The following is a 26,710-nucleotide window of genomic DNA, read 5'->3' on the forward strand; positions in this document are numbered from 1 at the left end:
ATGTTACATCTCACATTGTATGTGATATAGAAAATGTGAATAAAAATAATTTAAAAACAATAGAAACACATTCTTCAAGAGTCTTACTCAAGAAAGCCAGAAGGGCAAGGATGTCGCCTTCCACCATTGTGTTTGTTTTAGAGATGCACATGGGGTGTTGGAAATCGTCAATAAGACGAAAAGCTACTCTTAAAATGATATTGTATAATAAACTCTTTAGTCACAAAATGTACCAGACCTAATGTTCATGATCCTGTAAAGCTTCACAGTGAGTCACTACCATTGCAGATGATCGCTAAGGCTGAATATTCTTTCAGGGGTTCAATGGCATTTCTAGGTTGAGGCTTTTGGAAGTTATGTCAAAAATTAGAGAACACTACTTTAAACTCCCATGAGAAAGGTATGGTAAATAGATTGCTTCACTGAAATGTTATGTTTTCTAAACCTAGCCTATATATTAATGAGCTAACGTCCATGGTAAATGAAACGGCGGGTGGGTAGAGGCAGTGGGAAACAGCTGGTGCCTAGAATGCCTCTCATTGCCTCACCACGTTGGGTGTGTTTGGGGATACTAACTTTCCTGAATTAACATCAGCAATCATAATTGCAGGTCATGGTGAAGGTGTGATTTTATATGTCAGCGGTGGTGCTCAGCTGAGACAGGACTATGAGCTGGTCAACCATTCCTGCAAAGATCAGCCACTTCGCCTCCTGCCTTTATTACAGGTAAGAAACTGTGTAGACAAGTACTGAAGAGAGCGAGCAGGTGAGGAAAGCTGGAATTACAAACAATTCTATAACACTAACCTGGAAAACACAGACTTGGGGGAGGTGAAGTAATTTTCAGGTTGGGGGACAACTTGGGTTGGCCAAGAATACTGATATTTCTGCTTCAATTTATTTAAAATAATTACAACTGCATAATGACAACCCAGTGGTAACAACTAAGTGACACAGTCCACGTCTTCAAAAGTCTCTTTGTATAACAATAGAGCTCTCAATGCAAGACGGATTGAGCCTTTAATGACAGAGGGCCCTCTCATTATAGTGATAATGAGCTCACAACCTCTTCTAAGTGTCAAACGTGTGGAAAAGGTTGGTCCAATCAAAAATTACATATTGAGAATGCTTTTAATTGAGATTAGTGGTGTAAAATAGATGGCAGGATTGAGAGGTACATGTGGAATTCTTCTACAGATACTAATACTCATTAGCCAGGCTTACAGCAATGGATTGAGTAAAATCAGTTCACTGCTTGAATATAAAAGGTTGATCTCATTACAACATAATATTGAAATGTCTTAATTAATGCAGGTCAAATGAGTGAGTGAATATCAGCCTTGGGAGGATTAGTGTGAATGCCACAACTAGATTGCTACCCGCAAGGTGATGTAGTAGATACAAGTGCCAAATGCAAGACATCTCTGTATCTGTAACACTTTCTAATAATGTGAGGAGTCTGACAGAAGATACTTTGTGACAATTACAGGACTAATGTGATTAATCAATCTAGCCTAACATCATTTGGGGGGAAAAACCTTTAGCATGTTTTACCTTGGCATGACTAGCTTATCTTCACCAATTAGGAGCCAATATAATGTCTTTGACTGATTTTGTTGTGCGGCATAAGTCATCTTCCATTTGGCTTGTGGCTGAATGTAATACCTTTGTTTAAATATTGCATCTAACACCCAATTTTAGTGATTTAGTGATGAACTGAGTCTCTGGGTTCTATGTCTCATGGGTAAATATCATTGAATTTATCGATGACTGTGATCAACAGTTGATGTGGATGAACCAGGATCACCCACCTAGGGACGCTCCTGAGGAATTTCCTATTTCTTTTTTTTTTTATTTATTTGCAAAGCTGGAAACTGCCCAGTAGCAACAGTCCTCTGAAGGCATTAATTTTCTGATCTCTGAACCAAGATCCACTAATCATTTCTTTGTGTTTCAAAGGTTAAGGAGAGATTTGATGTTCACTTAACCCCATAATGTAGTGAGGCTTGTTGTGTGGACTCAATAGCTATTGATTTGTACAGTCTGCAGTTGAAAGATTCCATCTGGAAGAATGCAGTCTTCCCCAAACCACCTCTTTGCATCTTGAGAGACATCTGGAGCGCTGTTTGGCTGAAAACACTTAGGCTCCAGGAACACCACAAAGTAATCACCAGACAGTCACTCAACTCAGTAAGGCACTGGCATTAGGGCAAGAGTGGAGGTGTAGTACCAGTACTGGATTCATTGTTCAGATTCCACAGGTATGCGGAGCAGCAGTGGTGGTGGCCACTTGAGGTTAACAATTAATACTTTTGGGCTGGAATACAGCACATTCCAGGAGTCAGGAAGCACCGAACAGAGGCTCTTGTCAGTTCAATCCACTGAATGGTTTGCAAGAGAAGAACATTGTTCTAACACATGGTGCATTGGATACTGAACCCAAAAACAAAGCTCTGATTTGAGGGGTGAGTCAGAGATCAGTATTGAAGAGAATCCCTCTTAACTTTCTAAGAGGTGGAGTTAAGCCTGTAGACCATGGGGACAATCAGTAGTATGTTAGAATATCGAGCACGAAAGTATCAAACTAAAAAACTAAAACTAAAAAAAGTTGAGACTAGAATATCGACTACCAGAATATCTTAAAGGAAAGGAAATATTGATGAGTATAGATTTGTTATTCTTACCTCCACATTTACGTACCTTGAAGCTGTATCAGTGTACATATATGTAGAGTTAAGTACAGTTACCCTGTACTTGCCTTTATATATTTAACCTTCACAGTATTCTGGTAGTCGAAATTCTGGGATCCTTGCTTTTCTGGTTTGTTATTTTAAAGTCAGTATTCCGGTAGAAAGCTGGCAAGACAAATAAGGATTCCCATTTATGCCCCATTAAGACTAAGGGAGCGTTCTCTTATCCACTGATTAATTAAACAATTCTTGGGGGAGTTGCAGGATTGAGGTATTATGATGCCAGTTCCCTTCAAACAGGAGTACACTAGCCATTAAAATAATGCTACTATCTGGTCATTCGACTGCCTGAAAGTGTTCAAGGCTGATGCCCGGCTGTGCCACTGCCGGTGTCAGCTTTGGTCCTTAATAGCATCCCTAGTGGTAAAGTGTTTGACATTGTGTAGAACAACTGTGCTGAACCTCCACATGCCCAGTCAGCGTATAAACAACTGCTGTCCCCATTCTGAGGCACTTCAGAACATGCCCATGGTGTGTAAAGCTGTTCGAGGGACACCTTGCCCAGGCTGCTTGAGGCAGTCCGTGCGACTTACTCGAGGCATAACAGTTGGCTCCTGCACTATAGGAAGCCGAGAGAATCAAACATTCTTTCTCTGAGGACCTTCAATTTTCAGAAGAAGAGACGGAAACCCGCTTATCCTTTGTCTCCTTGGGAGAAGTTACCGCTTGAAGTCTTTGTTCCCTGTACCGAGCATCGAGAAGCAATGCAGCAGATGTATAATTCTGGTCTTCAGCCAAACAGCAGCATCTGTGCTTGCTTGGCCGAGCAACAGCACCAATAGCAGAGGTAAAAATAACCAGTCTCTATCTGATTGGAGAAATGCTTCAATGACAATCCAGCCAATCAGTGTTAGGCTTTAATGCCCATCCTGGAGGCTGAAGTTTGTGTGCACAATTTGAAAGAGCTCTGTGTGTTCGGGCCAGATCCCTTGTTAAGTTGTTTTCCCTGCTGGTTACTTGCTACTTAGAAAGGAAGGATTGGCAGGGGAGTGGACGTAGTCAGAGATTTCTCTGTAGGTTTTCAGTATGTCAAAATACTTCCTTCCTTGAAAGAATCCGAAGTGCAGTATCTTTTGGACAAGGGCTCCACTACAAGTTTCATTTGATTCCTGGTTACAAAACTCCTTCATTTTTCTCTCTTTGTTAATGCACTTACTTTTTTAAACGACATCTTTCATTTGGCTGTATCTGATTATCTGTTTTGACTTTAACTGGAAATGTGCTTATCTTACGAATTATCAACCGCACTCCTAGGAGAACCCCAACTGCTCCCCACTTCCAGGTCAAGCTGTTTGGGGACTTAAACGAGTAGCCTGTAATCCAGTTGAGATAAATCCAGCTTGTACACGCCCCCCCCCCACCCTGTAGGCTTCCTGTGCCTGGCTCTCGTTGAATTTCTCCCAAGGTGGAGTACCTATGGGTGAAGCGGCAAGCCAGCCAGGCACGAATTTCTGTCTTAAGCATGTGCATTTTGTGTTTCTGGCCGCCCTGAGACATTAGTGCCATCTCCTTTTTCTGGCCTGCCATATTCCTTCTCGAAGGGGCACTTAGTAGTATTTGACAGATGGTTCGTTTAACCAGTGAGATGGATTTCCGTGTTTGTTGGCCGATGCCCTCGGAAAGTCTAGCACGACAGGCTCGATGAAATCAATTTATATGGTGAAGACCCACAGAATGCAATAAGTGCTGCCTCGCTGTAGCCCTGCTGTTAAATCATACCTAGCGAGAACGTGCATTCGAGGGACGCCATATGTTACTCTTCGTTATAACGCAATAAAAAGTGAATTAAAGGCAGAGGTTCCTTTATAGCATAGAGCGTGGCCACGGGATGTTCCTTCCTGCTGGTCTGCGCCAGATGCTCCTTCTTCCACAAGGTAGTAAAGAATTCAAGGATCCAGAGATCTGCAGACACTTTAGGTCTTTAAATCCCTTCCCCCAGCAACTTGAGCCTTGTAGTGGCTGGCACCCCCGTGGGCACAGGACGTCGTGCCTAGCAGCCATTGTATAATGAGACCTCAGCACCAGCGCGCATGGAGAGGGGGTTATTGGTGGAAGAGGCCTTTGGGACTTCCAGGCGCCAACCTGTCTGCCGCTCCATCCCGGAGGAATCGCATGTGGCCCAACCTCCAGGAAAGTGATCGGCATTGAATCCTGCACTCTGCTCTGGCAGTATCTGCAGCGGCTCGCGATCAGGTGGCCTTTGTGGTCTTTCATCTCGTGATACTGCACACACTTACGTTGTTATGCACATGGATGTCATTTTTAGAGGTGTGAAGTATTTTTTCAAATTGAGAAGGCATGACTAAGCGGATATATCTCCTCGTGCACAGACTTAGCTTACCGGCTACAATAGTACTTTGACAAAATACTTTTGTCGCCTACCAGACAGCTTGGCCTCTTTTTATTTAGTTATATTTGACTGGGATATATGACTGTTATTTTCATAATTAATATTTAATGTCACAGCAGTGAGAGGCACAGACTAGTGCACGATTACAATAAAAAAATACGTAATATTTGCCCTACTAAGTCACATTTTAGTGCATTTTAGGTCTTTCTCTCCCACCATATGTCCGCCTTATTAATGTATTTTTTTATTTAGCTCGGTTATTTGTTGTTGGTTATTTAGCATCCCTTACGGCAATGGGGTGCATAACAAAGTCAACAATAAAAGATGAACACTTAAAATACATATTGAACCCGAACAAAGACAAATACAATGCCTAGAGAGGGTAGTATTAAGAGGGATGATAGAGTGTTATTCAGAAGGGACGAGTGACTCATGTCTTTGTTTTGGGTGCTCCAGAATTGGTATTTTCCCTGTTAGTTGCTAAAGGTGACAAGGTTTGAGTGAAGTTCAAGGTAACAGAGGGTGTTCCACATTTTAGTAGCACAGTCAATGAAAAATTAGCAGAGCGCCCGTTTTACTTACGAGGTGGATGTTTACAGGCATTATGATGCTTTGCCTCACCGTGTGTGGGTGCCTCCTGAGGTCAGATAGCCTTGATCAGGGTTGGTCCTAGGTGTTTCCATATGGGCCGATCTATGCAGCACTTTTTGGATAGCCAAAGATTTTGCAAGGGAGCTTTATTTAGATTCAGTGTATGTAAATATGTCATGTTGATATGCTGAAATCTTAGGATGGATCTTTCCCTCCTGGACCTAAGTTGGGCAGCCCGGACATCTATGGATGACCATGGATATCAAGCAGTCAGTCTACATGTATATTTTGCCCTTGGGGAGCAGAAGAGTTATAGCCTTTGGTATTAGGGTTGAGATGGTGGAAGAGGACTTTGGTGCTCACTCCTCCTACCCTATGTAGTGTTGATCAGTGTAGACTCAATAATGTCAACCATTTGTGTGAGGCCACAGTCTTTGACAGCTAGCCCTAAGATCTGTATAGATCTGGGACGTATTTCTTTACATTTATTTACTAGATGTAATTCGAATTGGGGTGATTATGGGATCTTTGCAGAAAGCAGAACTTCAGCCTGGAAACCATTCCTTTCTGGGGGTCTATCGCAGCAAAATAGAATTTGCTCCTATGAAAACTCTCGGGTAGATTCGCCAATGTTGTGCATGGACATTCACATGGTGCATTGCTAGGGCAATGCAGTATCTATTTATTTCTCAATAAACGAACACATGAGAACAGCGCAAATTGTATTTTGCTGGACGAGTCCCCACGCAGACATAAATAATTCTATCCCTCTGACTGCTGCCTTTCTGGTCTGTTCATAAAAGTCGTAACAACGTTCATAGCAGGTGCGGCCCATCCTTTAGGGCGGAAGGGCCCCCCCCCCCACCCACCTTTTGCCCCTCATGAAGAGTGTCTGTCAGGCTGAGCAAAGGTCAGCCTGACAAACACTCTTCATGTTCAGGTCAGGCAGCCAGGAGCAAACATGCTGGCTGCCTGAGCTGAACTTTGCTGGGCTGAAGAGGTCACAGCTCCTATGGGCGTGACCTCCTCGGCTCAGCAAATGTGCCCAGAGGCCCTCCCCCAGGTGACGAGGGAAGCGTCACCCACTGACTTCGACCTGGGTGCTTCAAGTTTAAGCCCTGAGGCGCCCAGGGTTAGTGTCAATCAGTGACACTTCGTCACAGAGTGGGGAGAGGCCAGCAATCTCACTGAGCCCATCCCACTTTGTGACAAGGCTAGGACTGCTGCCTTCCCTCACTGGCTGACCTAGGGAAGGCAGCAGTCCCAACCCTTTTTGGACCTCCGAGGCTGGAGGTAAGTGTGTGTGTGTGAGATTGTTTTAAATGAATGTTTAGTGCATGCATACATTTTTGAATGTTGATGAGTGTTGTTAATGGATGTGCATGTATGCGTGTGTGTGTGTGAAAGTGTGAGTGTGCTTTCTGCACGCCCCCCTCCCCGTTAAAACTGCCGGCCGCCACTGGTTCATAGATATGACATTTTTCACTTCCACTCAATGGCCACTCTATGGTCTAGCTTAACTGACATTACCTGTAAAGGTGTCCTGACGCTGAGATTCAGAGTTGGGAAACAATAATGATTTTTACTTTTAATCCTAAATTCTGAAGCAGGTTTATGCTCTAATGCCAATTTTCTGGAATGTTTTATGGTTTACAAACATGCTAACACCAGTGAACTTCCAGTCATCTCAATTTATACTACCCTGCTAGGCGGTAAGCCATGAAAACTGTATGTATGTACCTTCTCAGCTGTAGGCTGGTAGTCTGTTTGGCGACGTAGGCTTTGCCACTTCTCCACTATCATTTTATATTTGTTTTGACTGTCATATTATATGTCTTCTAAAAAATGAAGACACTATCTCAGTGGGTCATTGAAAAAAATAATGCAGCACCTCCTCATGACCTGTGGAGATTGGACAACTGGAAACCATTTGAACCGAATTGAGGACTCAGAGTGCGATCCAAAACTCCAACCTCACACACCAAACAAAAGTTAACAAAGTGAGCACAATTGCATTTCATACCTTACAAGTACTGCACCACATCTTTCTTTACCTTGGTTCCTCCCACAGAGCCCAGGCCTCAATGGCTCTTGTGCTATCAGGTCTTAATTGTGCACATGGATTCTACACCTGGCTCTCTTAGTAACGAAGTACCAGACTACAAAAAACAAAGAACAGCACAATCATGTAAATTCTATACCTGAGCCGACACAACTGCAAAAATCTTGTCCTCCATGCCACTGCTGCCAGTCACAGAAGATCATCTTTTAAACCCGGCAGAGCCATTCACAAGACAGTGTTAAACTCTTTACAGTCCAAACTTGGACATAATGGTCAAATGAGGAAATCAGAGATAGAATTGCCCCCATTGTTGATCACTTCCCCAATTCCCATCTCCATTACCTCTCTCACTCAAGGAATCTTCCCACAAGCTTTCAAGATAGTTCAGATTCTCCCACTCCTAAAGAACCCTATGCTAAATCCTGTTGACCTCACCCTCTCAGGCCTTCACTTACCTACCATTCACTAGCAAGATCAATGAAATATCTATCTATGTTCAATTGCAAGATCACATCAATGATAACCATCTGCTACAGACCACAAGTCTGGCTTCTAGTTACACTGAGGCACTGAGACTGCTAGTGTACACATAGTAGATGATGCCTTCCTTACCACAGATGAAGATGATCCCTTCCTCCCGATATTGCTGAACCTCTTAGATGCCTACGACACAGTAGGCGATTCCACCCTCATATGTGTCCTGAATGGGATTCATAGGCAATGTCCTTCACTGGTTCTAGTTCTACCTTTCCAACTGACACCAGTTTGTTCACGTGTCATTCAAGCTGCCAACAGTTACCTATTACTTGTGGGGCCCCATCAGGGTTACATAGTGTCTCATGTCACCTTCAACCTTAAGTGCATCATGACTCATCAACATGCCGATGATACACAACTCTACTTGAAAGTCTCATCTGCTTCCAGTGCACATCATCCAGACCTGGATGTCCAGCGTCTACCTGAAGTGAACCCAACCAAGATGGAATTCCTGTTATTTGCCAAGAAAAATAATTTAGAAACAGTACACACCTGGCTCAAAGACATGAACTTTGACAGAGTCAAATGTCAGCTTTCACAGAAGGTGGTCATTTGGTTTCATTTAGGACACCAACCTCACCCTCAAGGAGCACATTACCAGAAGATAAAACAAAGACAGCTGGGTACCAGCTATCTATTCTAAAGAAAGTAACACATTTTCTTCTAGAAGGCCACTTTAGAGCAGCTTTTCAAGCCCTCATACTCTTGCATATGGATGGTAGTAACACCCTTCTCCATGGCCTCCATGCTCCACAATGGAATTGACTGAGGGCATACTACAAGCTGTGGCACGTTTCACCCTGGGAATTAAGAAATATGATCACATCACTGCATCCTGATGGAACCTCATTGGTTCCCTTCTTCAAAACCATTTGAATCATTTACAAAGCCATAGTTAACCATACACACACATTCAGGACACCATCAGATTGTTGTTTGAGAAATGTAAAAAAGAAAAAACAATTCAGAATGCCTTTTTCTGTATATTTACACTGGATCTGGAACAACATCCACATATCCATCAGGACCACCCCAACACTGCTCAGTTGACACTGTCCAAAGCTATGCTGCCTTTTGATTCATGCTATAGAAATACCATATACATATATTAATATATATAAAAGAAACAACATTGATGGGAGCTCTTTTTCTGTACAAACATGATAGCTCAAGAACACCGCCTTGAAGAAAACAAGGGTAGTTAACAATACCTAGGATTTAGAAAAGCATTAAATATTTAATTATTCACTTAATTGTGATCTGAACTGCCCCAGGTTACAAGATGCATTGGTTGTATATGCAAATCGCAGTTTAAATCTCTCATACTCATTCACATCTCGCTACAGTGCCCTGCAACCTGCTTGCTACAACACAATTGAAGCACACCTCTGAAACTCACACAAGACACTAAAATATCCTACTTTTAGGCTACACTCTTATCAATGCTCTTTTACCTGTGCATAACAAAGGGAGTAGCTACTTACTCGTCTATCTGAGAAGTGCTTCAGTGTCTCAAGAAGAGCAGGAAAGCACCAAACAAATCCCAGTCTTTCATACAATACAATGATACAATGTTTAACCATTGTCAATAAACTTCAGGCTGATCAAGGGCACCCATCCAATTAGTACTGAACTTTCAGGCAGCAGACGAGGTGTCATTTGACATGGTCTGACCCTGCTGCTTAAGGCACCTACACACACAGTCGACTCCTCAGAGGCTGGTATTATTCTTCAAGCTGCACCACACGCAGCAGTCAGTTAAAGAAAGATCCTTACTTCAAGGAAAATAATTTTGTAAGAAATGTCCCTACCATAAGGCAAATGCCTTTGTAGGAAAAAAACACAGAAGTTCACAACTCCCAGGAAAATAGCTTTTAAAAATACCCAAAGCAATATGTATCTTTTTTTTACAGCTATTTTCTGCCTCCTTGATACATTGTGTATTTGTTTATATAAGGTGCTAAAGGCCATTCTATATAGCAACTTTCTTTCCTCTTTATAATGTCTCCACAGTCTTTCAAATTGTTTACATTCTTTCTTTCTAAAGGATGATCATGTGAAAACCAGTGGGCCAAACATGAATGTTCATCCTCCTGGGTGTTTATTTTGAGTCACCACCCCTCTCGGCTGCCTCCCTAAGCTATTTCCTAACTAACCCTTCATTCCCTTAGAACTCCCCTATTAGTACAGGTCTAGAAAAGATTAAGACCTCTTGAAGATCAGAAATTATTATTTGTAAGTCAACCTTGCTCTCCTTAGGTGAAGGTAGGCGCAGCGAAAATGAAATTAACAAATGGTCAGACGAGAGTACTTGAGAAGGATAATCCAACTTGACAAAAATATTAGACATTGCCCATCTATGGCATGCCCAGCACTGTGTGTTGGGTCTGTGGGGGTCACCACAAGAATAAAAACAGCTATTGTTTCCAAAAAGCGCTTAACCAGAGGATCATCCCTATTGTCCATCTGGATATTAAAGTTGCCTAACACTGTAAAGTTACAATAGCTAATGATCATATGCGCAGTTGCCTGGGTTAATGAAGTTAGAAAGACTCCTGCATAGCCTGGGGTGTGGGGGTGGGGTGACGCTACACTAATACTCCTGAAAAGGAGGATTGGGCAGGTAGTGATGAGCAGAAGCCCAAGGCTTCTGCGACATTCATTTCATCCAGCTGAAAGGTGCAACAGCTGAACATTTTTTAAAATACTTAGGGGGTCATTATGACTTTGGCGGGCGGCGGAGGCCGCCCGCCAAAGTCCCGCCGTCAGAATACCGCTGCGCGGTCAAAAGACCGCCGCAGTAATTCTGAGTTTCCCGCTGGGCTGCCTGGCGACCGCCAGAAGGCCGCCCGCCAGCCCAGCGGGAAACCCCCTTCCATGAGGATGCCGGCTCCGAATGGAGCCGGCGGAGTGGAAGGGGTGCGTCGGATGCAGTTGCACCCGTCGCGATTTTCAGTGTCTGCTTGGCAGACACTGAAAACCTTGGTGGGGCCCTGTTAGGGGGCCCCTGCAGTGCCCATGCCATTGGCATGGGCACTGCATGGGCCCCCAGGGGCCCCACGACACCCGTTACCGCCAGCCAGGTTCTGGCGGTCAAAACCGCCAGAGCCAGGCTGGCGGTAAGGGGGTCGGAATCCCCATGGCGGCGCTGCCTGCAGCGCCGCCATGGAGGATTCCCTAGGGCGGCGGGAAACCGGCGGGACACCGCCGGTTTCCCGTTTCTGACCGCGGCTGTACCGCCGCGGTCAGAATGCCCAAGGATGCACCGCCAGCCTGTTGGTGGTGCATCCGCGGTCCCCGGCCCTGGGGGTTTTTACCGCCAGGGTCGGAATGACCCCCTTAGTCTAGAACCGCCCCATCCACCCACCCACCCCACTCCTGCTTTTGCCTATCCTATCTCCAAGGACACAAATGTAGCATTCAGGAATTGCGAGATGCAAATCAGAGCAGGAGTCCTCCCTCAAACAAGTTTCAGACAGAAAGAGGGCAGCAACCTAGTAATACTCTAGGAAGTTGTAAATATCCAGTGAATGTTTATGCACTGAACGTACATTAATCAAGGCCGCTTTTAATGTGTCCTAGGTAACAGTAGTGTCTTTTAAACCCGTAACCCTACTCTTTACAGGATATAGAGGGCCTCTACACTTTAAGCAGGAAACTGGGCATTCGAAGTCCACTAAGATGGGGTTACATCTGTTCTTATCCCTAGCCCTTATACCTTGTAGTTCAGCTGAGCAGTAAGTGATTCTTGGACATGTTCTGGCGTAACACTGGCATAGTGGCTGGTGCTAGCAGTGGCCGGGGTGTGAAAGGACACAAACCGGCTTGCCTTAGCCACACCTTTTGCACCCGCTGCGTGTCCGCTCTGTTTCCATCTTGATATAAGAGGGGCTTGTCTCCGCCTCAAAACTCTAGGGCTGATCAAAAATGGCACCTCTCTTTGTCCCACATCCTCACCAGAAGAAGGACTCATGGCACTGCTCCCCCACCATGTACACAGTGGAATTCAAACACAACACTCTCACAAAGCAGCAAAAAATGTTAAAATGATTTTTAAATACTTATTAGAACCCCCACTACTCCCCCAGTGAAAAATTAGGCAAAGTTAGGCAAAGAAATAGTTAAAAGCCGCACTCTGTTCAACCATATGCCGGTAATCCTTGTGTCTGCACTGCGGCCATCTTGATGTAAGAGGGGCTCTTCTCCTCAAAACACCAGAGTGCGCTGATCAAGTATGGCGCCTCTCTGGGTCCCCCACCATGTACACAGTGAAATTCAAACAAGACACTAGCACAAAACACCAAAAATGTTAAAATTATTAAAATTACTTATGTAAACTCCCACTACTCCCCCAGTGCAAAATTAGGCAAAGTTAGGCAAAGAAATGGTTAAAGGTCGCGCTCGTTCCAGCCTGATGACTATAATTTAGTGTACTATTATTGTATGATTAATTAAAATCATTACAATACTACAATAATTCGCAAAGCATCAGTATAAAAGCTAATCTACCATTAGCTCATAAGTTTAAAAGCTTCCTTCCTTAAAATTGGAACACATGATTTAAAAAAAGCTCTGCAACAGACAACATGCCTACAAATTAAAATATTTATATAAAGTTTACCTACTGGCAAGAATCAACTTACACTGTGATTAAAATGCAATGCATAGCTTGTAGGCCATATATACATTTTAGAAGCCCTTGTATGAGAGACCGGTAAACTACCATGTGCATCAAGATTGGTCTATTGATATGGAAATCAATTAATAATGTGGTTAAGTGCAATGTATAACTTCCAGGCCATATATTTGGGAAGTGTATCTATGGCACCCTCGCGAAGTGACAAGTGCATCAAGTCCTAAAGGTAAAATAACAGCCCTTTTCTGCGGTTTAACAAAGGCCTGCCTGTTGCAGCCAGACTGACTATCATCTTGCAGTTCACATGTGTTTAAACTGTTCCTTGCTGGTCATTACCAGAAGTGAATCAAAACTTTAAAAAAATTCAGAAACCGAGCAGAAAACTGTGTGGATTCACCTTTCAAGCAGGATTGTATAGCTTTGTGGCAAGTCTGAGTACTTAATGCTTGAAATATGGACACAGCCAGTATCTTCTATACCGAATAAACACTTCAGAGATGCAGAGAATGTGAGTCAAGGATTCTACCCCCCTTGTGCGAAGTCTGCATTGCCTGTTGTCATCATGTTCCTTCCGGCCATACAACTAGACTTTTAAGGAGATCAATCCAAATCTTAGTTTCAGCAGATGTATTTTCATGTCGTTACTAAGCGGTTCGTAAAGGTAGTTTGGAAGAACACCTGGTTCATAAAGCATGGATGCCCAGCAGCCATTAACTTTCCCCTCAGTGAGCACATGTCCCACTCCATGAGTATTAGTTTTGCTTGTTTTAACAGAAGCTTGGACATCTGGGCACCTGGGATGTTGCTTGTCCAAATATCTTGTGTCTCCAAATCAGTCAATGAAGTATTCAAATGTCAATGCCACCTGGACTGAGGGTATTTTATTGCCATCAATATAGTGAGTTTAAGGACATCAGTCTGTGCTTGCATGGCTTTTAGGGAGCAGGTTAAAAATTATGCATTCAATGTCGGGTGTTGCGAAATCAAGCAGAATTCTAGGAGAATTTGAGTGTGCGTTCTGGTATGGGAAAAATCTTTCTGTCACAGGTGACTTGCATCCTATCCAGCCAGTATGCCAGTTTGTCAGTTTGTTTCTAAATATCAATACCCCATATGCGATTGTCGGTAATAGCTTCTTAGCCATCACCCTTGGAAGACTGCAGAAATCAGGATTCGCCGTCAACTTTTGAAGTTTGCCGGACACCCAGGTCGATGAATTTGCTGCTGCCTGTTGAGCTAGAATGTGGTGTGATATGAGGTATGGACCCTACTATCCAGCCACACCCCCAAATACTTGTCAGAGTACACTATGTCGATTTTACTGTCCTGAATGACCCACGCACCTCTTTTTACAAGTTTGCGAGTAATGATCATAACCTTTGTCTGTGCAACATTTATTCTTAAGTTATTGGCATGGCAATAAGTGATCAACAAACTAGAGTCTCTGTAGGCCTACCTGCGTCTGATCAAGAAGCACTGTATTATCTGTATACTGGAGAGTCTGGATTCTAAGGTCAGCTGTCCTTCAAGGAAATGTTCTTGCCTTTTCAAGGTATTCTTGTCAGCCAGATAGAGATTGAATAATAATGATGCCAGTGTGCAGCCTTGTTTTAGTCCTTTATTAGTTGTGATTCTTGAAGCTGTTGACCACCCAGAGCTCACTAATATCTTTACCAAGGTGTTTGAGGGCAATGATATGATAGCCTTTAATGAGGGAGATGGGATGTCTTAGTTATTTAGTTTCGCTCAGAGTTTCTGTCTTGAGACACAATCAAAGGCCGTTGTAAATGCAGAGAACTTGGCATAAAAAACACGATAGAAAAACACAGCTGCAAGACAAAGAACTTGGTAAAAAAATATCCCCTTGCCATAGGCAAAGAAGATTGTAAAATCTTCCAACACGCTATTCCCACCAAAGGATCTTAGAAGAATAATAACCTTCATTGCAAAAGCCTTCAGCTGATGAGAAATCCACACAATCCCATTTCAAAGAACTTGGTATAAAAATGAGGATTAACCTCTAATATGATTTTTTTTTTTACTGGCAGGTCCCCTTTTTGTTCTAGTGTTTCATGTGTGAAGCATCTTTCTACTGGTCGGAATACATGAGCGAGGCGGCACACCAACTGTCTCATTCCACTTCCTCATTTTCTGCGTTCAGCTTCACAAGGTCGCCAGGGGCTCAGTTCTTGCTGCGTGGTGGTAAGCACTGGCTTTGGGCCCAGGCAGTGTGACAGACACAGCAGGTGGAGCACAAGTTCAATTGTAGCCACAGTGGTTTCCTGCAAGAGCTTCCTGTCAGTAGTTTTCTTTAACCAAGAAGGTCTCTTGAATGGCTGTAGAAGCGAAAACAAGGCTTGTGTGGTGATTTAAGGCTTTCCTGAACGTTGTTCCTTCCTGACCTTCCTGACCGTTTTCAACTGGTCTAGCAAAAGGAAGCAGGTGCGCTGTGGAACAGGTCCTTCATCTGGGATAGAACCGCTCAGGAGCTGAACTTCCCTGTTGCATTCCTGCTTCACTGTTTTTTTCCACTCTGGTTTCCAGAGTTCTAATGACTCTTTTGTAGAGCCAGGCAGCACCATGTGCCCCAGGCACAGGACAACTCAGCAGCCTTGCAGAGTGTGGCACAGGTTTTGGGTGTGGAGCATACACATGGACCACTTCATGGAAAAGGCTGCGCTAAGACAGGAGTGGAACCCTTCGAAATAGGCTTTGGGTATGGGCAGGATAGCAGCTCATTGCCCTATCTGACCTGCCCTCAGTGAATTTCTCCTTTTTGCAAAGCATGACTACTTTCTGGAACGTAACACTTGGGGTCAACTTGTCTAAGGGACCGTGGTTGTTGTGAGCCTCTTGTTGGTGCTTGTGTTGAGTGGTGTCATGGTTGCAGCTGGAAGTCCACCAAGGCTCTTAACAGGTCTGTAAATCTGATGGCCGTGGTGGCAGACACACTTCATAACTGTTGTGATGTGCAACATAAAGGAAGGTCCCTGAGGCTCCAATAGCCCTTGGGGAGACTGCCTACAAATGGTAGACATTCCTTCATAAGGGAATGCATGCATGCATGCATGTGATGTGTGTGTGTTTTCTACGTATGCCACGAGGAACAAATTATTTGAAAAACCTTTATTCTCAAAGAACCTTTGGGGCCAACTTTGTCTAAGGACGGAATACTTGCCAATTCATGAACAAGATCCACCTGCTTCTCTTGCGATACAGAATAAGTTCAAGTTTGTCAATCCATGATTTTTTTCCCCGAGGTAGTAATGAGTGAACATCGAGGAACAGTTTTTTCTCCACGGAGATGACATTTGTCACATGTTTTTGTTGACTGATTTATTGAAGCGATCTCTAGAGAGCCACTTACCGCCTCGGATTCCCTTCAGGCAAGCACAGTGCAAGAGAAAGAGAAGTCAGCGTAACAGATGACGGATGGGGAGACCTGGGTAATTCTCCTAGGCAGTCTATCCTTTAAGCACTGGGGTTGGTTTCCAGCTGTCTCCTCTAGTTTCATCATCAGGTAAAGTTAACTAAGAGTCATCAACCTCGTCTATGTGGTGCAGCAGACGATAGACCGGCCATGGGGCGTTCGGGGAACGTGCGGTAAGCTGATGGAGAGCGGGCTGCTTTTCATGGCTAGTTGGGCTATGGTATCTTGTGCATGTCTGGCCCAGAGGAGACACAGGAGAAGCATAAACATTTCTTATTGGCACATCCAACTTAGTGCTAACTGGAAACAGTACTTCTGATTCCCAGAGACTAACATCTTTGACTGTTTTACGAGTTTCCCTTCAGAGCTGCCTGTGAAATAAATGAGGCATTGGCTAGCCTGTATAGAAAAGTGTGATGTCAAAAGAATCTTGTGACTACATTTTTTAAACAAAATCCCCATACAAATGTTTCTGGAAGGGATCAGTTTAAGCCATCTTGATGCTATAAAGGACTGGTGTAGATATATTTCCAGTGAATGGTTTTAGATCACATCCGGCGTGGGAAGCCAAGACTTGAACCTTAAAGTTTGATTCAACTCTAGTGAGTGCCGAGTTGGGTCAGGTGCCGTAGCCCCATTCCGAAGGCTTTGAGGTTGTCCAAGAGAGTCACAGGCAGCTACCAAAGTCGACCACTTGAGGCCTCAAATACCTACAGCAGCAGAGCTGATAGACTGCTTATCAGTTCTGCGACCTGGAAAAGACTACTGCTGACACTGGTTACAGCTCATTGAAGCAAGTTTGCAACAAAGAGTAATCAAACGAAACAAAGCATGTTTAACAAATCATCACCCTATAGTACCAATAACAAAGAATTTGTAGAGAATCCCAATGTTTTTGACATTTAAATATATATATATATGAAGGTGATAACATCGAATTTATTTCGATACGACCCTACTACCAACTATTTTGGTTTCAATGAGGTGTAGAGTGAATGGGTCTTCTATAAAACACACTGTGACCTGAATCCAAGGTTACTACAGTTTCATGTGCCAATAATTTATTATTTGAAGAAAACAGGGTAATGTTTTTAAAACTGTGAACAGATTTTACACGTGTTAGCCAGTAAAAGGTAGATTGTCTAGTCTCTGAAAGGGGAACCCAAACCTGCCTTTGCATATTTCTGTATTTCTGTATTTTTAACAGTGTACCAGAAAGGGAAGATACTTGCTCTCGAAGGGTCTCTTACGCCATATCATTACAAACAGCTGCTAAGGGGCATTGGTGTAATTGGCACAATGGAAGAAAAAAAAGACTAGAACACCCATTATTCACAAGACTTACACATTAAATCCCAACACTGGAAACAGCATCCTTATGACATGGAATGGTATGGTCACCCTTGAGATGGGCATTTATGAGACCTGGTCAGAGATATTAATGTAGCCTTATAGCCCGCTGCTGAGGGCTACACTGGTTGTTAAAGGCCCTGAGCCCGAGTTATGGGCCTGAGCCGCAGGTGAGGGCTATAACGAAGGTGAGGGCCTTTAACAAGTTATAGAGGCAGCAGGGCTATAAGGCTATTAGAACATTCAACCCACTGAGGGTTGAATGTTCTAAATGAAAAAGTGAAAAAACAGAAAGACTAACATTGGAATGCTGAAGCAGAAGGTTTATACCAGCCATTATAAGCCTGGAGCCACTTCATTGCCTTCAGTGGAGCTCTCAACATTCCAATGTTCCAATCTGAATTAGAACATTGGAATGCTGGGAGCTCCATTGAAAACAATGGAATGCTCTGGGCTAATGGGCGGTAGAAGCCCGGAGCTCCAACATTCCAGTCTTTTTGTTCACAGCTGTTGCTGTGAACAAAGGCCTCACAGACCCAAGTGGATTTCAAGCCCTCAGCTCCATAAGGCCTTTATTTTATTTATTAGAACGTTCTGAACTCTAGTGGCAGAATGTTCTAATAGCCTTACAGACCTCCGTAGCTGAGCTATACCGGCATTAAAGTCCTGCTTCCTTGTTAAAGGCCCTCACCTTCAGCTTGGGCATTTAACACTGGAGCAGGCATTTAATGACCAGTATTGCCTGCTGCGGCAGGCTATAAGTCTATAATCCATCAATATGACACATATTTTTTTTAACCTTTATGAGCGTAAGTTTTATGAAAGGAGAAACAGTGGCCCTTAGAATACTTTGCCTCAGAGAGAGATACAGAGTTCTGTTTTGGAGTTCGCCGGATGTGTTACTCCGTCACCAACGTGATGGAGATTTTGCCCGCCTTATTACAAGTGCATTGTATCCTAATGCGCTTGCAATAAGGCGGACGGGATCCGTTACAACCGTTTACAGAACTCTGAATCAGGCCCAGAGACAAAGAGAGGGTTTAGTAGCCAAGGGCCAGATGTACCAAAGGGTTTTACCCATTCTGTGTCTATGGGAAAAAGCTTTCGTACATATGGCCCCAAGTTACTAGCCACAGCATCAGGAATCAGGAGACAAGCTTTGACTCGTGGTCCCCCACTTAACTAAAATTATTCCTTTGTCACCCTGTGTCTCAGCTACCTTATCTTACTTTGGAAGCCTAAATACTATTCAGATCGCTTTATGCCATACACAAAGAATCAGCGAGTGAAAGAATCGTTTAGCCACGCAAAAGGCTGAAGACATAAGTGGAAGTTAAGGAAGTAAACAATCAGGGCAATTAAGTGAAAGTGAAAGGCTTACTGTTGTTCTGCACCACTGATGGTCGTGTTTTGACATTCCCTAGTGTTTGTTGTGCTGAATTATTTTCCAGTTATGTAGAAGTAACATGTGGACTGAGAAAATGACAGGAGATTGATATGTGGGTGTGATAAGTTACAAATAAAATTCTTCATATTTGCGGGTGTTTTTTTAAAAAACATTTTCACACAAATGTATATTAAAATAATATTTTATGTAATATATTTAGTAAAAGCCGTAGTGCATTTATTTTGTCTAGAATAAAGTCTCTAAGATATTGTTACAAATTTGCCAGCTTTGCTTGCTGTTTTTGATTGACCATATAACCAGGTTGCGGTTTGAATTTTAATACAAAATTATAATGGATTTATTACAAGTGGCAAAGCAAATTGTGATAGGTTACAATTACTGCTGCTGTTGTATTGCAGTTAGAAGTCTGGCAGTTAATAATGACCTGTTTCAGTTTTCTCCAGATAGATTTTGGCAGGTCATCCCGGTTGAAATTTCTTTATGGGAAAAATCCCTGGTAATTACCAGGACGTCTGCATTTTGCTGCATTAGGCACCAAAATCTCCTTTGTAGTACCTATTATTGGGGACTAAATCGTACTTTGGAGTTATTTATCAAACCCACTAAATTATGTCCCAGCAGAGGTGGGTTTTAATGGGTCTGATAAATACCGACCATTACACTGGGACACTGATAATGAGGGATAGGACCTATCCAAGAGGCCACACTGGCAGCTTTTCAATACGCAATTGGTCTCTGGCTCGGTGCTAATATTTTAAGGTGACATGCTGACCGTGAAAAGTAGAAAAGAACTGGAGAAGACTCCTTGTCAGATGACAGATCGATTGAATGCCTGAGACCTGTCTCCAAAAACATGGCTCTTTGGTGGACCCAGGTCAATTTGGGACAAAGCATCGAAAGCTGGCAATGTTCCTGGAATAGGCATTCGAACCTTGGCGCTCCAGTAAGGTGACAAACTGAGATTGCAGTAATCTTCAGCTCTTCAGGTCAGAGTAAGGTCCTCACACTCCCTGTCCAAGTGGCACACACACCTATAAAATGCCTGTGCATTTCTAGTGCCATCAAGCTGTGCAAAACAAGCCCTCACGCTGCACACCTATGTGCCCAACTTTTCTTTAAGTGTTTGAGTACACTCTATGCAGTGCTCATACTGTCCATCAACAAACTCCAACCCCTTGCTATGTGGGTTCATGCTTCCCAGTACCGGTCAGGTGGAAGAAAACGTGCCATGGCTAGGACCTGACAAAGATTTCTGTCTTGAGCTCAGGACTTGCTAAATCCTTCAGTATGGAGTGCAGGCCGTTTGTTAGGAGGCTATCTTGATCCATGCAGCAGGTGATCACTGGCTGTCCAAAGCCAAAGGTTATATTTTGCCTCCTGCGTTGCTAAAGCCAGGCATTTGCAGGATTAGGATTCACTTGCACTGCACAGTCCTTCTGGTGTTTACAGAACCATACCCTCTGCTCAATTTTGATGGACATGATGCTTTTGAAGGTCATGGGGATGTCATATCAAGACACCTGGTACAGTGTCATAAATGTGCAGCAAATAGGCTGATTTTCCTCAATTATTTACTTAAAAGCTTTACGTAGCGCTTGTACACCCTTATGGAGTAGATTTCTCGGTTCTTTTAAGTGGTTGCTCAGTTCTATATGAATGAGAACGTTTTTAAGTTGTTTCCTAAATGGCATGAAAATGAGTTCAGTTCAGTTGTGTCTTCCAGCAATCTATGTAATACTGTCTCTTCCTGGTCTCAACAACTTGTTACAATGAATTTAAAACAATGACTGGAACTTTACTACAGCAAGTGTTACGGTGGTCAAACATACAGTGGACTGAAGCTAAAATGCATGGGAGCGTGTACATTAATCTGTGTTTATCCCACTCTTCCAATCTGTGCAGAAAAAAAACTCTGGATTCTCTCGCCTGCAGTTTGCAGATGCAAAGCCACAGCGTGATGAAATTGCTATTTTTTTTTAACTGACAGTGTCCAATGGAGGAAGGAAGCAACCTCAACCTTGTCAGTCTCTTTGAAGGAATGCTGTGAACACAGGAACACCCTGTATGCAGAGCTCCGCCTCGAACTGCTGAAAAACCTCCATCATCTACAGAATGAGGACTCTACTGCTTCAGACTCTGTGACTCCACAAACTGAGCTGTGCTATCGCTTCAAGATGGCCGTCATGACCCACAAAGCAGGTCCAAAAACTGCTGCCAGGCCGACAGAGTGAGACTGCTGATGTTCACTACCCGCTTGATTCAAAATACAGCTGTAAAATCCAAAAAATAAGTTCAACAACATATGTTTCTCACCTGGCTAACCAAACTGAAAAGCTAATGCCCGGTAGGCAATTAACTATGTTTGCAGGAAAAACATCCTTTCCGATAATTAGTTTCAATATTAGGTGATCACCATTAATAAAAATATCCACTTAAGCAGGCTATTTGTAGTAGTGGAACCTTGCCTTCCAACTCCATACCTTCACTCTCCAACATTCCTTCCACAACATCACATTCGGTGCCCTATTGTCCAGGAAATAGCTAAAAACATACATTTCACGTGATTCCTAATTCAACCCTACCGTCCTAGACCGCTGTGCAGCAGCGCCTCATCTCCCAGGTCAAGAAGACCACCCAACAGACTGCGTTTCCAGTTGCACTCACATACTTGCACCTCAACTAATGTGATGAGGGGATACAAAGCACTACACTGGGGCTGTTTGTCAACCTGTGGAAACCTATATACAGCACGGGCTCGGGAGTCGCGCACTCGCGTTTTCGTTTGCTCTGACCGCGTTGGGAGTGGCGTACTCGCTTCTCTCATTACAGGAGAGAGGTGTGTGGAACAGACCGTGCTTGATTTTGGATACGATCTGAGGCCTAATATAGGTTGTTGCACCTGACTAATATCGCTACCTGTACTGAGGGGTGAAACTGTTCATTGGAGCATACAAGCCATGTGACAATAGATCACTATTTACTTACCGATTGGCATCGAATGGATATTGATTATTGACGGTTGAAGTTGGTTAATATTTTGGAAATAAGGAGCCCTGAAGAAGTCATTTGGGATTGGATTGAAGTTTTTCCCAAGACGAAACACGTGTTGGCTTGAATTGTATTACTATGGAGGTGTTGTTAAACACAGCTTGATTTGCATCGCTACTGAGAAATGCATACACTTATGAGGAAAAAGTATTCAAATTGCTGAATAAGAATGGACTCTTTCAATATGTATTAAAAATTGATGTTGGACTTTGTTCTTTTTGATTATTTACATGTAAGCTCACAATAAGTTTCTGTTGGGTGTGCCGTACCTTATATCATTATTTATTGGATTGTTTAAATCCATAAGGGTTGGGGGTGTTCCCTTGTGCAGGCACCCTTGTTTCCTTGGGTTTTTGGTTTACTTGACCCGATTTTATGCTACTTATGATCCTGAGCGCCTGTTTAGCCCCAAAAATCTTTCACCCCACTAGTAAAGTTTCTATATACAGCACGATGACTCGGTAGTCCAGTGGTATGTAAAGAACAAAAGACTAAAATGTAAAACAACTATTAAAAAAAAATCAGAAACAAACCCGAAATCTACATTGACGGCATGGATGCATTGATGGTGAGAGGAGGATTAGCCTTTTACTGGATGTAGTGTGGGGGATAGCTTTGACGGAGGCTGCTGGCTTCAAGGATCCATGTCAACTACCTTTATACAAAAGCAGAAAAAATAACAAGAGCCAGTTTTCTAACTGGACTCCCAAGGACGGCTCAAGTTGCACATGGCGCAGGCCATAGGCCCTTCCTGACAGGAAGTGGCGGGAGCCCAGCTGCGCACTGAGCTCTGAGTCTGCAAATGTCTCCCCAGTGTCACCCAATAATGAAGTGAGGCTGGAAACAAAAGAACAATTACCAGAAACGCAGAGCTGGGAAACGGAAGAAAAAGTGGAGGACGCGTCAATCTGGTGTCTAAAATGCAACATTTAGGCGGAACACATCAATATATGCAAGGCTCTTTACTTTCTCGTGAGAGTTTAGAGCAACCACAAATCCCGCAGCAGTTTTGCAGACACTGCTTACTTCCACCAGCCTAGCGGGTTTAACCTCTTCAGACAAGGGACATTCTGATGGATACAACTACCTGTGGATTCCTCACCTCATGAATACTCCCATGGCGCCAGCATTCTACGGAAATCTTCTTACTAGTCTCTGCACGTCGACGAGGACGTCACTGTCTCGCACGCGACGCCGTCTGACGTCATACAGGCAATAAGAGGTCCTCGACGACGTGCGGACGTCAGTTCCCTTTTTTCCGTGCATTCGAAACGGTTATCTTCGAGGGAGCAACTGTTACTCTTGCGGTTACAGTGTATATCTTGCTGCGTACTCTTTCTCCGTGGAAATAATGTCGCAGAGAAAGTCTGGATTTAAGCCTTGTCGTGAGTGTGGAGGCAAGATGTCGGTGACGGATCCTCATTCCGATTGCCTTTGGTGTTTGAGCTCCGACCACGACGTCTCGACTTGTGATTCATGTCAGCACATGAATCCGAAGGCCCTTAAAGAACGTGAGGCGAAGCTGTTTATGGCCAAGTCAAAGGAGAAGCATCACAAGAAGTCTTCTCCAAAACATCGGCGTCATCGAGACTCCCGGCGCCGTAGAGAATCTCGGCGTCATTCAAGGGAGGCTCGTTCCAGGTCTCCGGATCGGCGCCGAAAGACATGGGAGGTCAGCCCCACGGTGACGCCGCATCCTTCGACGCCGTTGCCCTCTCCGGCGTCACCAACTTCGCCTGGACAGGCGTCGGTGATTGAGGTATTGGAGCCTCAAGTGTTTTCTCCGGCGCAGACGCCGAGGCCGGAGTCGGGGTCGCCTCCGAGACAGGCACCCCAGTATCCGGCTTTTCCCACCCCTGGAGCCGATAGTTCCGCATTCTTGAATGCGATGTATGCCATCTTCCAACAGATGGCTCCAGGGGGTGCTCCGGCTGGGCCTTTGGCCTTTTCTTTGGGTGATCCTGCGCCTCTTCGGCCGGCACCCTTTATGCCCTTTCTCCCGTTTGGGAACGTGGGCTCGGCGCCAGTGTCGGCGCCGGTGGCCGCTCCGGTGGCTTCAGAAGGATTGGCCCCGGGGATTTCCATCCCGTCGACGTCGGGATTTCGGCCTGTGACTCCGGTGGGTCCATCTGCTTCAGCTGCTCTTTCGTCGGCGCCGAAGTTACATGTGGCGCCGGACGCGGCGTCGGTGGCTTCCGAAGATCGGCGCCGATCTTCGACTTCGGCGGAGGCATTGTCGACTCCGCGTATTGAACAACGACTTCATTCGAGGAGACGTGCTCTCCGGGTACTAGAAGAGCAGGAGTACCAACGAGCCCTTGAGGAAGGAGAGCTAGAGGACTCGGGTGATGGGCTGCGTGGACTGGAGTCGGCCAGTGGGCTGGACACTTCCCCTGAGTGGGACCTTTCGTCCCCGGGGGAATATACTGAGGAAGCTGCTTCCTTTCATACAGTGGTACGGAAGGCAGCTAGTTTTTTGGACCTGCCTTTGCCGGTGGTGGAGGCAAAACAAAACCTTTTGACGGAGGTGTTGCATCCGGCCTCAGCCGCGGCGGAGCCTCTGTTACCTTTTAATGACGCTCTGCTGGATCCGGTTTTAGAGGTGTGGAAGAGGCCGGCATCTTCCCCAGCAGTTCACAGAGCCGTGGCCAGGAGGTATCGGACGGCTCCAACTGATCCTGGTTTCCTATCTAGGCACCCTACGCCGGAGAGCTTGGTAGTGCAGGCCTCCTGTTCGTCCAAGTCAGCGCCTGGTTCTTTCCCGACGGTGCCTGGGGACAGAGACTCAAAAAAGCTAGAGGCGCAGTCGAAGAAGATTTTTTCGTCCTGCAGTCTGGCGTTAAAGGCCACTAATGCGACCTGTATCCTGGGGAGGTATATTCATGCTCTGATGGATGACATCTCCTCTTCGTTTACAGAGCTTCCCCAGGGTCTTTTGGATCTTGTCTCTGATGCCCAGGCTGCTGCGACCCAAATTATCCAGACGGGACTGGATACCACCGACTCGGTAGCCAGAGCAATGGGCACAACTGTGGTGGAAAGGAGACAGGCCTGGCTCCGTAACTCGGGCTTTTCGCCAGATGTACAGTCCACATTGTTGGATCTCCCGTTTGATGGGGACAAACTGTTTGGGGCTAAGGCTGATTCGGCCTTGGAACGGTTTAAGGAGAGCAGGGCCACGGCTAGGTCGTTGGGACTCCAAGCTCCTTCTTCCACGGCCTCTTCCAGATTCTTCAGGAGGTTTCGTGGATTTGGGCGTGGCTCTTCCTCCTCTTCCTTTCGGGGAAGATATCAGCAACCTGCCTCTTCCCACCCCTATAGATCTTTTAGGGGGAGGGGTAGGGTCCGCACCAGGGGAGCCTCTCAGCAGCACTCTGCCTCTTCCTCATCCTCTGGCGGGGTGCAGCAGGGGAAGCAGCCTTAGGCTTCCACCATTTCCCACTCACTCCTCTCCTGTAGGGGGAAGATTACAGCATTTTCTCACCAAATGGGAGACTGTTACGTCGGACACTTGGGTTCTCAGTGTTGTGGGAAAAGGCTACACCCTTCCCTTTCGGGAGTTTCCGCCCCTCATCCCGCCCCGCCCTTCGTATTGTTCACAAGAACACCTCCTGTTGCTAGAACAGGAGGTAGAAGTCCTCCTTTTAAAGGGCGCGGTGGAGTTGGTCCCGGAGCAGGAAAGGGGTCAAGGAGTTTACTCAAGGTATTTCCTGATTCCCAAGAAGGATGGTCGTTTGAGACCAATTCTGGACCTGAGGATCTTGAATTGGTTCCTCAAGCAGGAAAAGTTCAAGATGCTGACCCTAGCACAGGTGCTTTTGGCGTTGAACATGGAAGACTGGATGGTGTCTGTCGACTTGCAGGATGCTTACTTTCATATCCCGATACTCAAGTCACACAGGAAGTATCTCCGGTTTGTGGTGGGATCGCAACACTACCAGTTTGCGGTCCTTCCGTTTGGTCTTACTTCAGCACCTCGAGTCTTCACGAAGGTGATGTCGGTGGTTGCGGCAGAGCTCAGAAGGAAGGGGATAGCAGTATTCCCTTACTTGGACGATTGGTTGATCAAAGCCAAGTCCCCGGAGCTTGTGTTGCGTCATCTGCAGTCAACAACCCAGTTGTTGTTCGACCTGGGCTTTTCGGTGAACGAGCCCAAATCTCACCTGGAGCCCTCTCAGCGCCTCCTGTTCATAGGGGCAGTACTGGATACAACATTGGGTCGGGCCTTTCCTCCGCCTCAGCGGATTCAAGATATTCAGGATTTGGTTCCAATGTTTCGAAATGGAGCGGTAGTTCCAGTCCTCAAGGTCCTTCGTCTGCTCGGTCTTTTTGCCTCCTGCATTCTGTTGGTCATGCATGCTCGCTGGCACATGAGGGCTCTTCAGTGGTGCCTCCGAAGGCAGTGGTCTCAACACAGAGGGGATCTAGAGGGTACTGTCAAGATCTCCAGAGATGCTGCTGTGGATTTGAAGTGGTGGATTGCAAGCAACAATCTTTCACAAGGAAAGCCGTTCCAGCAGTCGCCACCAGTGGCCACAGTCATAACGG

General features: G+C 44.9%; 1 protein-coding gene across 1 annotated transcript in view; it reads right to left on the reverse strand.

Moving 5' to 3' along the window:
* Window positions 1-26,710, reverse strand: part of PLEKHO1 (pleckstrin homology domain containing O1) — a 96,610-nt gene that overhangs the window by 54,738 nt on the left and 15,162 nt on the right. The window lies entirely within an intron of this gene.

This window comes from Pleurodeles waltl, chromosome 12 (genome assembly GCF_031143425.1).
Source record: "Pleurodeles waltl isolate 20211129_DDA chromosome 12, aPleWal1.hap1.20221129, whole genome shotgun sequence".
NCBI lineage: Eukaryota > Metazoa > Chordata > Amphibia > Caudata > Salamandridae > Pleurodeles > Pleurodeles waltl.